The sequence below is a fragment of the Abramis brama genome, assembly GCF_963993115.1.
Source record: "Abramis brama genome assembly, chromosome: 18".
Lineage (NCBI taxonomy): Eukaryota > Metazoa > Chordata > Actinopteri > Cypriniformes > Leuciscidae > Abramis > Abramis brama.
The window spans coordinates 25,692,170-25,706,246 of NC_139980.1; positions in this window are offsets into that span (position 1 = coordinate 25,692,170).

The window sequence follows — 14,077 nt, forward strand, 5'->3', positions numbered from 1 at the left end:
TACTGTAGCTAAGAATCAGCCATTATATCCAAACACGCTCTTCAGATATACTAATGATGGTCCCCTACTGCGCTGTTCCCACCACCAAACGAAAAGCACTCATTCTGTTGAACAGTATACGAAGATACTTTGTGAATCCCTGGAATATATATATATATGTCATGGTTCATGAATTCACTACCTTTTCCTTGTCTCGTGTGATTGTTGTGTTGTGTGTTAATTAGTGTGGGTGTGTCCTCCGATTATCGCTGATCAGCAGCGCCAGCTGATTCCCATCTACTCACCTATATATTCTCTGTGACTGGTGTCTTCTGTTGTCAGAGCATTGTGGTGTAACCGGTGTTTGTTCCTGTCCTGTTTTGGCTGTTTCCTGTGATCTTCGTTCCTGTTGGATTATTCGTCGTGTCTTCGTCTCCGTTCATCTTTGTCACTCTCCTGGATTCGGATCATCGCTTCTTTCATCACTCATCACCAGCCTGGTTGCCCGTCGAAGTCCCTGCGTCACTCTCCCGCCCCAGTTGTCGTGCTTGTGACATTTTGACCGCTCTGTTTATTCTTTAATAAACATACTTTTACCTGCAATTGTCTTCTCTCTTGCGATCATGACAGAATGCTCTGACCAGGCCATGGAGGCAGCAGGCGGATCCACATTCAGCTTAGACAAATTCATTGCTCGCAGTATCATCCGGATGGACTCAAAGGGAGAGAGCATCGCAAACACTACAAGCTTTAGTGACGCAGGTGTCCGAGTTCACCCAACAGTTCCAACATCTAAGGAGTCCCGCACCATCGGAGTTGCCCTTCCAGTTGGAGACTCGTCTTCCGGTTCCGGAAGCATACTCAGGAGAACCCAACTTTTGCAGAGCGTTCCTGACTAGGTGCTCCCTGCACTTCTCTTTACAGCCCTGTACTTTCACAACGAGAGATCGAAGGTGGCCTTCGTATTGACGCTGCTGACTGGAAGGGCGGCGTTATGGGGAACGGTGGTGTGGGAGAACCAAGACCCATGCTGCGCCTCGTTCCAGGCACTCGCTGAAGAAATGAAGAGAGTTTTTGATCGGTCAATGGCAGGAAGAGAGGCAGCCAGAGTTCTTGCCGACTTACAACAAGGTGACCGATCTGTTTCCAACTACTCTATCGAATTTTGCACTCTGGCGGCCGAGTGACAATGGAATGAGGAGGCGCAGTGGGACATGTTCCTGTGTGGGCTGGCTGACCGTGTCCAAAGTGAGATCTATGCATTGGACCTGCCCACAAGCTTGAACGGACTCATTGATCTGGCCCTCAGAGTGGATGCACGTCTCTCCAGAATGGAACGTCACATTCTCCCAGTTCGTTTTCCTGGTGTGACGGAGGAACCACGGACCAGCGCGGGGACACGGTCAGCCCAATCATCAATCACAAGCCCATGCAGGTGGGTAGAGCTCGGCTTTCTCGGGAGGAGAAGGAGAGGCAGAGATCCCAGAGACTCTGTTTGTACTGTGGGGGAGCGGGCCACTTCCTTAATGCCTGTCCAGTAAAAGGCCAAGCCCGGTAGTAAACTTGAGGTTACTATCGGGTGGGATCTCCACCAAGAAAACCTCATCACCATCGTCCACGCTCCTCCCAGTAAGACTGAGATGGGCAGCCGGCACTCATGACTGTCACGCCCTACTGGACTCAGGAGTGGAGGGCAACTTTATGGACCGTAAGCTCGCACATAAGCTCCACATCCCCGTCACCACACTTACTCACAGCATATCTGTCAACGCACTTAACGGTCAAAGACTCCCCAACATTGCACTCACCACTGAACTCCTAACACTCACCACATCAGGTAACCTTACAGAGACTTTATCATTCCTTCTCCTGGACTCACCCCTGGCACCTGTAGTCCTTGGTCACCCCTGGCTCACATTACACAACCCCAGAGTGGACTGGCGCCAGAACTCCATCTCTGCATGGAGTACTCAGTGTTATAAGTCTTGTCTTGCATCTGCCTGTCTCTCTGTACCTGTGTCTGTGTTTCAGGAGGAGGCAGTGGATTTATCTAACGTGCCCGTTGAGTATCTAGACCTGAAGGAGGTATTCAGTAAGTCCCGTGCTGCTTCTCTCCCTCCGCACCGCCCCTATGACTGTGCTATAGATTTACTGCCAGGTAAGTCTCCGCCTAAAGGCAAGTTATACTCACTTTCTGTTCCAGAGAGTGAGGCCATGGAGAAATATATTTCTGATTCTCTAGCAACGGGGTTCATCCGCCATTCCTCTTCTCCAGCGGGGACGGGGTTCTTTTTTGTGGGTAAGAAGGATGGTTCTCTGCGACCTTGTATTGATTACCAGGGGTTGAACAACATCACGGTAAAGAATACTTATCCTTTGCCGCTGATGTCTTCAGCCTTCGAGAGGTTGCAGGGAGCGTCAGTCTTCACAAAATTGGATTTACGGAACGCCTATCATCTGGTTCGCATTAGGAAGGGGGAAAATGGAAGACCGCTTTTAACACCCCCAGGGGGCACTTTGAAAATTTGGTCATGCTTTTCGGGCTGTCCAACTCCCCAGCGATCTTCCAGGTGCTTGTCAACGACGTGCTGCGAGATATGGTAGATCAGTTCATATATGTCTACCTGGACGACATATTGATTTTTTTTTTCATCTTCTCTCCAGGAAAACGTGCAGCACGTCCGAGTACTTCTGAGATTGCTAGAGATTGGGCTTTTTGTCAAGGACGGAGAAATGCGATTTTCATGCACAGTCGTTTCTTTTCTAGGATACATCTTATCTGAGGGAGTACGTATGGATCCTGACAAGGTTAAGGCTGTGGTAGATTGGCCAAGCCCAGATTCCCGTAAGGCCCTACGGAGGTTTCTGGGGTTCACCAATTTCTATCGGCGTTTCATTCGCAATTTCAGCCAACTAGCCGCTCCTCTGACTGCCTTGACCTCCCCCAGAACTACGTTCAGGTGGTCCGATACAGCGGAGGCTGTATTCGCCAAACTGAAAAGTTGCTTCGTTTCAGCTCCCATCTTGATAGCCCCTGATCCCTCACGTCAGTTTGTGGTGGAGGTCGACGCGTCCGAGGTGGGGGTAGGCGCAGTTCTCTCACAACGTTCTTCCACAGACGACAAGATGCATCCGTGCGCGTTTTTGTCTCATCGATTTATCTCCTGCCGAACGTAACTATGACATTGGTAACAGAGAGTTGTTAGCAGTCAAATTAGCGTTAGAAGAATGGCGTCATTGGTTAGAAGGGTCGGGGGTACCTTTTATCGTCTGGACTGATCACAAGAATTTGGAATATATCAGAACCGCCAAAAGACTCGACTCGCCACAGGCTCGATGGGCCCTTTTTTTCGGTCGTTTTGATTTTTCTCTCTCGTACCGCCCGGGTTCCAAAAACATCAAACCCGATGCTTTATTATCTACTCACCTATATATTCTCTGTGACTGGTGTCTTCTGTTGTCAGAGCATTGTGGTGTAACCGGTGTTTGTTCCTGTCCCGTTTTGGCTGTTTCCTGTGATCTTCGTTCCTGTTGGATTATTCGTTGTGTCTTCGTCTCCGTTCATCTTCGTCACTCTCCTGGATTCGGATCATAGCTTCTTTCATCACTCATCACCAGCCCGGTTGCCCGTCAAAGTCCCTGCGTCACTCTCCCGCCCCAGTGTGTTGTGCTTGTGACATTTTGACCGCTCTGTTTATTCTTTAATAAACATACTTTTACCTGCAATTGTCTCCTCTCTTGCGATCATGACAATATATGGCTTTTAAAAACTTGCACACCATGAGACAGCAGTCAACCTCATTACCAGATAAACACACACACACATACACACAAGGGGGTAGTATCATGCCAGGGAAATGACCTTATTATTGCCTTAAAGCCTTAACCCAGGCTGCTTCTAAATATTAATGTACTCGCCAGGGAATAGGGCAACAGCTACCAACACGACATGTTGATTAATGCAGGCACTCTGAAAGGGCCATGGACAACATACTGTATGTCTGAGGCACAGAAAAAATCACTTTACTGTATAAATAATATGCTATTGATGCATTTTGAGCTGCATGTCTAATGGGCCAGAGTCTAATATTGCCTTGGGAAAGAATTAATGCGTCCGCCAACTGACACAATCCTCTGGTCAGGGTGAGAATTAGATTACTGTGGATCTGAAATTAATCTTGTCTTCAAACAATGCTGTATATTCAGAATTGTTTTCAGTAGCATTATGTCACTAATGACTTTGGCAAAGCAAGAAATGACCTTTTTTTATTTATTTGGCAATATTAGATTATTCATCATACACTAGGCTTTAGTTGAAGCATCTTCAGCCAATCAAGCTAAAGTATAAGAATCCCTTAAAGGCAGTTTTTTAAGATGACTTAAAGGAACACTTCGACTTTTTGGGACTTCAGCCCCAAATTCGCCGTATCCCCCAGAGTTAGATAAGTCCATACATACCTTTTTCATCTCTGTGTGTGCTTTAAGTCTGTTTGACACACCCACCGCTAGCCTAGCTTAGCACAAAGACTGGATGTAAATGGCTACAGCTAGCATACTAATCCCAATAAGTGACAAAATAACGCCAACATTTTCCTGTTTACATGTTGTGATTTGTATAGTCACAGTGTGTACAAATAACAAGGTCATATGAGACACAGACATTTTTTAAACGTTTAAATACTGGGAACTATTTTCTCAGAAGGCGAAGCACTGCTACTTGGGCGGAGTGATTAGCGCAGCACCCGAGAAGCGCCATGATGAGGAGCAGAGAGTTCGCTCAGAGTTGGAGTAATAGAGTCAGCAATTACTAGATAGTAAATGCAAAGTTTACAATCATGGGTGTTCGCTGTATTGTAAAGAGCTGCGACAATAAACAGGGGAGACCAGGTAATGCCATAATGTTTCATAGAATTCCAACCAAAAACGCTGACCTGATGAATCAATGGCTACTTGCTCTGGATATAGATCCAAACACACCTGTAGGAACACATCATCAAGGACTATCGCGTTTGCTCAGAACATTTCACTGAGGACGACTATTTTGAAAAAATGGAATTTGCCACACAGACCATGAAACGTGTGCTGAAGGATACGGCCATCCCATCGATAGTAAAGTGGATCACCTGCGGCTGCGGTAAGTGTTCCGTTATGTTTTTAGATGACTAGCCTACTGTTACAGTGCCATTAGCTAGATGTAATGTAACCTTAGTGACACTATTACATGAATAGGGTGCTCACTACTATTACAGTTGTTCCCGGGCTCCATGTATCCCCTGTAATGTTAGTATTGTGTTGTCACAAACGTGCTCTGTTCGGCATCTTGTCTATCAGCTTCCAAAGTTTGTAACTCCTCGTCTGTGTTCTGGCTCAAAACGATGTAGTTCTGGATCTTGGTTTGATACCAAATAAAAATCCTCTGACAATTCCTCAAAGTCAGCCATGTTCACGAATCACGTTCACTACTAGCTAGTTAGTCACATTGGTTTTGTTGACGGAACGGCGCTTCTCGGGTGCTGCGCTAATCACTCCGCCCAAGTAGCAGTGCTTCGCCTTCTGAGAAAATAGTTCCCAATATTTAAACGTTGAAAAAAATGTCTGTGTCTCATATGACCTTGTTATTTTTACACACTGTGACTATACAAATCACAACATGTAAATAGGAAAATGTTGGCGTTATTTTGTCACTTATTGGGATTTGTATGCTAGCTGTAGCCATTTACATCCAGTCTTTGTGCTAAGCTAGGCTAGCGGTGGGTTTAAGTCAAACAGACTTACGGAGTATTCTTTGCACGGAGATGAAAAAGGTATGTATGGACTTATCTAACTCTGGGGGATACGGTGAATAAGCTAAAGTCCCAAAAAGTCGAAGTGTTCCTTTAAAAACAGTTTGCTATTTGCAATTGCTGAGTTTTCTGTGATGGGTAGGCTTTGAGCCCTTGTTAGGTTATCATCAGTCCTTCAGCTTTTTAATGTGATCATTCTCTATGCAAGTTAAGAAATAAAATCATAATGAGCTGACACTCTGGGCCTCATTTCAAGAGTGCAACATGTACTATTTTTTGTTTGCACATTATTTATTCAATACTGTGAAACATAACTGTGAAAGAAAGCAAAAGAAAAAGCTTTGTTACAAAACCTAGACTCTGCCATATTAAAATGTCTCTAAACGAGACTCAACTCACAATTTATTTCAGTAGAGCTTAAATTTAGCACGTTGTTAAGCTAACAGCAGTACTGTTTTTCTTTTTTCTTTTTTTACTAAGCTTGTCACAATGCATTCTGCGATTGCTTTCTCCATGAAGTATATGTAATGCTTACTCAGAATTGGTCCAAAATGAGGCAGCATAATTATTATAACTTACTATAGCCTACCTTTTAGAACAGCTCTGTGCTAGGAACATGTTGTTCACTAATGTCTTGGAAAAACACCAAAAATATAAGTGACAATGAGAAAGCAATATTCATATACTGACTCCTCACACACAGTGCTCCAGATGCTTTCAGCAACTAACCATTTTAATTAGTGCTGGATGTGGCATCTGCAGTCTCACACTGATCACCTCAGGCTGCGCATGAAGATCAATCTGAGCGCTCCACACATCTGCTGCTCCTAGACACAACAAATAAAATCCTACTTTATTCTATCATTATTCATTACAGTAGAACATTATCAAGATGCTTCTCTCAATAACAAAAAAAAAAAAAAAAACATATATATATATATATATATATATATATATATATATATATATATATATATATAAAGAAAAAAAGAAATAAATATATATATATATCTTTAAAAAATATATATATATAGATATATATTACATGTTAATATTTGCATGTTTAGTGTAGTGCAAACTGCTCCACTTTATTTATTTATTTACTACCAAATACAGTTTAAAAATGCGCTCTTTAAATAACAAAAAAAAATTGTTTCAGTTGGTCAATGGCGCAGTCTATTTCAGTTGCCTCAAAATAGCAATGCGCCAACAATGCACCTGAACCCACCTCGTTTTCAGACCAGCATGCCCATGGGCGCACAAATGGGCGCAAATGCATTTGCTATTTAAACAACATGGCGCAGGACGTGAAAATGATAACTGCGTCAGGCTGAAACTAGCAAAAAACACTTTTGTCGCGCTTGGTGCTGCATTGCGTCGGGTGTATGATAGGCCCTTTAGCTCTATAGTTATTTTCATACCTTGACATTATTGTACGATTATTGGATACAGTCAATAAGGCCAAGATCTCTGAGGTGGGACGGGCCAAAATGCTCACTTTAAGAGATGATACCAATATGTGCCTTTTTCACAAAAATGTGAAATGTAACTCTACACTATGCTGTTTCACTTGGTTTTCAATGGAACAGGGCTTGTTTGCTATTCTATTGCAGTGGATTCTCATGAACAATATGCAATATGCCTGTGTGTAGGTTTTACCGCAGATCTAAAGCCAGCTTATTGAGAGAACAGTATAAATAGATGGCCTTCTTGTTGCAGGACTTGAATGAGCAATCTCTAATCCAATTTTGTTATTAATAACATGAGCTTATATTATTTCCACACATTAATTATACTTAGTGCTGCGCTTTAGGCAATTATCACTGGTACGCGGAAATTATTATTTTCTTCTCTTCCTTTGTTTATCATCTATGTCTTGCATCCCAATACTTGCATACACTGCCCGTCAGTAAGGGATTTGCAAATAGTTTTCCCTCAAGCATGACGCATTCCATCTGACATCCAATTCTAAGTGTAAAGTGTTTGATTTTTGGGGATCATATGCATTGTTTGATGTTTATACCATTCCCCCTACACTATACCCTTCAGAGCCTGCCCCAATTTCCAGACTGACTTTAAATAAGACAAATGCAGTGACATTGCAGTGTTTGCTGATTGAGAGGGATGGGCCAGTAAATATGTTCTGAGGGTATGTTATGCGCTTATGTGTTTGGACAAAGGGATACAATTTGATGTGAGCAGTCAAGTGTATTCGATCCAAGGGATATATTTTTGCTGTAATGACCGGGCCTAGTGAAGCAGGAAGCCAATGTTCTCCCAGGGCAGATAACAGTGCATTCAAATAACCCAGAGTACATGTATAGGTGCATGAAGCCAGACTTTGAGGAACATCTATTTGAAATACAACTATAATCATGGTATTTGAGGATAAGCTACTTACATCTCATTTATCTAAATAAAAAGACAACCAACATACCCTGAGACGAGGCTAAAAAGCTTATGGCATTTCGATTTGTATTATTATTACTTCAAAAAGAAAAAAGTAATTAAAAAATTATATATTATTATTATTGTAGTTGCTGATAATTATTAGTATTAATTATTATCATTATTAAATAATTATATATATATATATATATTAAAAAGCTACCATTGTATTGTTTAATTTAATTTGCTATGATTTAGATTTGTTGAGTGATTCCTGTACAGTGGCACATGGAATAGTCCAGCTAGATCACTACTGTAATTTGGCCCAAAGCAAAAGCCTGTTTTCAGAATCAACCTGATCACATTTACAATTGGTGGGCAGGAAGAGGGTGGAATGACTCCAACTGTTTCTCTGATGGATCAGAAACCATCATCTATTGATTCATGCCTCTGTTCTCAGGTCACATTGATCACTGGCAATGTTTAAGTGAGCTTTCTCTTCAGTCACATTCACATTGATTGAGTAGGAGGTTTGCTGTTGTTTAATAGGGATCTCATGGGAAAGGAGGATAACATTGGACAAGGACTTATGCGATTCCATTTCTACTTACTGTCCATCCGGTTAGGAAAACACATACTGAACTTCTAGGGTATAAATAAAGTGTTTTTTGAGATGCTGAGATGACCCCTTGCATTCAGTGCCACAATTTTTTTTTTTTTTAAGGAAAAAATGCAAGGAGCTGTGGGCAAAATTAGTCACACATTAAAGCATACATACATATGAAATTCCACTGGAATTACTATAAAATACATTTCACAAACTATTATTAAATTGGCCTCTCTAACGCCATCTGTGGTTAAAACAAAAAGTTTTTCTTTCAAAACACTTCAACAAACATCACCACAGAAATTTCCTAAACACCTGTTTGTCACTGAAATTGGTCTGATCCATAATTTCACTGCAGGTGTAACTGTCATAGGCCAGTAAGAGCTATGTGTGTAAACCTCACTCCCCTGATCTCGAGGAGCTGTGGTCTTTAGACTCCTTGTTAGAGCGCCCGCCTCCCATGCCGGACACCACACTTCAAATCCCTCTCGGAGCGGGTCAAGTAAAACCAGTTACACATGCAATAAGATCGGATTTGAGATTATATAGAAAGAAATTAATACTTTAATTCAGCAAAAATGCACTCAATTATTCAAAAGTGACAGTAAAGTCATTTATGTTACAAAATACTTCTATTTCAAATTAATGCTGTTCTTTTGAACTTTCGTTCAAAAAGAATCACGGTTTCCACTTAAATACTAAACTGCACAAATATTTTGAACATTGATAATAAGAAATGTTCCTTGATCACCAAATCAGCATATTAGAATGATTTCTGAAGGATCATGTGACACTGAAGACTGGAGTAATGATGCTGAAAATTCAGCTTTTTATAATATTTTAAAATATACTGAATTTTTAATAGTAAAAATATTTCACAATATTACTGTTTACTGTATTTCTTTTTTTTTCTTTTTTTTTTAAATGCAGCCTTGGTAAACATAAGAGACTTTTGAACGGTATATGACTAGAATAAAAAAACATATCTAAAACCACTCTGCCTTATATGGTTATGCTAACAGTCCTCCACAGTACTTCACAATGCACTTCACAACACTCACAACACTTGACTCTCTTCCCAGTCAACTACACAGACTCTTTGAAAAGTTCTGCGAGAGATCCCAGCTAAATGAAAAGTTTGATCACAGCCATCATGTCATTATCCGTGGGATTGAGAGTGGCAGAAGGCCGGGTACGCCAGCTTTAAAGTCAGACGGCAAGCCACTCTGGATACAATTTTCTCCACGAGTCCCCAGAGGCGGAGCAGTGGTAATGGAGAGCAGGAGCAGACTGTCATTATCTCCCCCTGTGACGCTCCATATCATTGTGGAGCAACAGCACATTAGTAGACTGACTAACTACATGTGGAATAGGAGCAGTGTGGCGCTTGTTTGAGGATAAAGGACAAACATATGTTGCGGGCATCATTTCGGTGCTGCTAATCAGCTTTTAATGGAGTCACAAAGCATTAAGACTCCCTATATATTGCTTTAAAAGCTATTCATTGCATTAAATCATTCACTCGTAAAAACTCGGATGTAGTTTGAATAAATCTTGCACAAATATCGGGTCGACTGTAACGACATATAAAACAGCCCCTGCATGCCACCCCAAACTCGTGAACTGTTAAACAAAAGGGAATTGAATTAACATACATGCACATGCACAAATACATTCACGTTATGCAAATAGCAGTTTTAACTGTTTCATTATTTTACACTTTCAAATCTCTCAGTGAATATGTATCAATCTGACAGAAGCAACATGAGGTTATGTTTTGTTGCAGCTGCTGTTCAGTATGTGCTCTCTGTCAAGCATCATTGGGTGTTAGATTAGACTTGCGGCTCTGTTCATGTGCATGTCTTGAAGGCAGGACTGACTTATGGTCAACAGCAGGACAGTATCTGCGATCGTGACAGCTAAGGTTAATAAACAAGGCAATGATCTTTGCTCCAGTTTTATACGAGTGAGTAAAAACTCTTGTCCTTTGCATGGCCAGCATTCAAAAGGTATATTTAACCCTCTGGTGCTCCTCGAGTGGCAATCAAATATGATATATAATAAGATTAATGAATTATATTTTAGTTCAGTAATGTCTTTTATTTAATATTTTGTATTTATAGGGGATTTTATGGCACTAAATTATATTTATGCAGTAGTTATAATCCATTTATTATCTGTTAACCACTTTTTGAGCATATAGACCTGAAAATGAAAAATTCCAACTTAAACGGTCATAAATCTTGAATGCTTTGGAGCACAGAAGTATTTACATAATAGAAGTTTATGTTTACTGTTATGAAAAAATGCATAAAATTACTATTTTCAAATTTTTATATAAAATCTATATTTTCCGAAACGTTTTACTCTAAAAACTGTGAGGAAAATCAAAGCCATAAATCTAAACAAGTTGTGTTCTAAATTTGAGGTTGATATCTCAAAAAATTAGCTTTCAGTAAGATTATGTTTGGGCGCAGTACCAAACATTTCCACTATTAAATTAATTTCCAGTTTATTTCCAATACAGTTATTTTTGACCATGAGGAATACAAATGTGACAATTTTTTTCAAGACCATTCAACCTTTTCGAATCATGTCCATGAATTGTTTTCGTGTTCACAAAACCTTTACAAAGTTGCAAACCGTTCAGATGAAGTAAAAAATGACAGAACAGCACCAGAGGGTTAAATGCTGTCTAATATATGAGGCAGAGGTCTTCAACCAACTCCGTCACATTGTATAAAATTTAGCGTTTCATTCTTTTTTTCTAACAACAGCTATAAAATCAGAAATAGAAAGTAGGCTGTATCCATGTAATTGCTGTTCCTGGCGGAGCAAAGAGCTGTTGGCTTTTTATCCCATAGTTCTACCAGAAAGACTCGGGAGAAATAATACTGTGACGATGAACATTTATTTAGCAAACAATAGCAAACAGCAAACAGTCAAGTTCTTTGGCGTAGGCCCCGTCCGTAACTAGCATTCCGAGGGTACGGAATCTGCATATCCTGCCTGAAGACGAAGGCAGGGGCGCAGCCCACCCCCTGCGAAGTAAGGAAGGGGGCCATCTGGTGGTGGTGGGGTGGAAGGAGGAAGAGGACATCCTGGAGTCTTCAGGATGGAGGGGAGAGCCCATCTGGAGGTGTTGGGGAGGATGGAGGGGAGGACCCAACATAGTGGTGTTGGGGAGGATGGAGGGGAGGACCCAACATAGTGGTGTTGGGGGGGATGGAGGAAAGGTCCCGTCTTGGTGGTGGTTGGGGTGGATGGAGGTGGTTGAAGCGACAGCATCTGCGAACTCAGACATGTGTAAGTACCACCCTTTTATACTGGGCTATTAGGATTTAGGATAGGATAGGATAGGATATGAAGGTAATAAGTGACATGAACAATTGAGTCTTCCTGGCAGAACTTGCGCTAGGCTTCATTTCTTTTAGAAGTGAATACCCAGCTTGGAAAAGGTCTGCAGGGGGTGTCCATATGCTTTATTATGCTCTGTAATGGCTGAAACTCCACCTGTTTCCTCAATAGCGCGCTCTGAAGCGTTTCAAAAACTTGAAAAAGCAAGTATTAATTGAAAGGATGATGTAATGCTTTGAAACAGAAAGATTGTTCAAGGATTAAACTGGGTCAGAAAAATTGTACAGTATGTCTTTATTTTTAAGAGTTGGGCCTAAATGTTTTGCAGCACATTCAGTTGTTATCCCCCTAACTTGTAGGGGGAGACTGGGACTAAGTGTCACACTTTCTACTCCAGTAAAAGCTTCTCATGATACGATTTAGTTACAGTCTTAGTCATTTTGTTTTTATTTCAGTCTTAGTTATTTTAATACATCAAGTTAAACTACATTAAAGAGCAATGTTTCCTTGGTTATAAGTTTTTTTAATTAAATAAATGTAATATTTTATTTCAGTTAACTGTTTGCAAACAGCGATGACGTGTTTTGTAGAGCCTACCTGGTGGCAGAAAATAACAGGATTGTGGTATAAGCTTGCTCAGGATTGTTATATAAACTTGCAATTATGAGTTATTAAATCTGAATTGGGAGATATAAACTCCCAATTGCGAAAAAAAGTCAGAATTTTAAGATAAAGATGTTATATTAGGTTTAAATGTTACTTAAGATGTTAAGTTTAAATATTAGGCCTATTTCATGCTGTAACTCTAGGGCTAATAAATTATGTCCTCTATTAACTACATATGTGAATATTATGTAGATGTATTGTTTACATCATATTCATACTTTAATAATAGTACACTAATCATAGCAGGTTTCATCAATCCAGTCAGTAATGGCGTGCAACCCGTTTAGCTTCAAAGAGCGTTTTCAACAACAGTATTCTATAAAAAAGAAGACATGAAGATCTTTTTTTTTTTGCATTCAGATTCAGACATTCAAAAGCACAAGACATTTTTTTCTCTTTTTTGGTGGATTTTGCCAGTTTTCCTCCACTTGTTACTTGTTTTTCTGCCACCACAATGTGCACGAAACTGCAAATTACATAACTGTGACGTCTAGTCCCGAATTGTCTATCGCCCAGGGGAAAAAATCCTACAAAATGTTAAAATATTTTGTTTTAGAATTTTTTTTAAATTGATTTTCAAACACAGAATATTTCATAAAACAGGAAAACATATTTAAAAAAAAAGAAAAAATCAAACTAAACATATATTTATAAAACTATGATATTAAAAAATGTTAAAAGGTTTTGAGCTAGGTGTTTAAAACTAACGTTGAAAACCACTGTTAGAGAAAACAAGCATTAATGCAATTGTATTTCGACTATAAAAACAACTACTGAGATACAGCTAAGTAATAACTAGCCCCGGTCTCCCAACACAATGTATAAATGAGTCACATTTATAAGAGAGAAAAATATGATCCAAAGATTATTACTAATTTACTGCATCTCTGCTCAAGCTAGAGAAAAGTGAAACCTTCCCTCATGAATTGTATGATTGCCATGATAACTCTAGAATATTTGTTCTACGGAGTGACGCTCACAGGTTGGTGCTGTTGTTCCTACTGGTCATATGAAACCAGAGCAGGTCCTGTTTTAAAAAGGTCACATGATGCTGTCACTATACCCTAAAACAATATGCAAAACAAATAAAGTGCAATCTTTTTCAGTCATATTTCTTTTTTCACAATCCATTCATTTTATTTTGGTAGTCTTCTCGCACACTGTATCAATAAGACATTTTTCATCTGACGTGTTTTAAAGGTTTGATTTTCGAATTGTTTATGGATAAATTAACAAGAACTTGCAGTGGATATGATGGCAAGAGCTCATGTCAAATCTCATGTGTATAAAGTGTATC